The following is a 231-nucleotide window of genomic DNA, read 5'->3' as shown; positions in this document are numbered from 1 at the left end:
GTCAGCGTCCTGGTGTTCCCCTGGTCGGCACACACTGTGCGCGCGGTCTGGCACCGTGACATCTCAGCCCGTGACACCGAGCTCGCAAAGAACAAGCTGGAGTTTGTGGCCAGGAAGTGCCAGGAGAAGATGGCCCTGGGACTGAGCCCGACTCCTCCAGGCACAGGGGAAGCCTGAGCATCCTCCCAGCTTGGGGGCAGCTGCTTCCCCTGGCTGCCGCCGGCAAGCCGG

Source organism: Phaethon lepturus, unplaced genomic scaffold (genome assembly GCF_000687285.1).
Source record: "Phaethon lepturus isolate BGI_N335 unplaced genomic scaffold, ASM68728v1 scaffold29049, whole genome shotgun sequence".
NCBI lineage: Eukaryota > Metazoa > Chordata > Aves > Phaethontiformes > Phaethontidae > Phaethon > Phaethon lepturus.
This window is presented reverse-complemented; position numbering follows the sequence as displayed.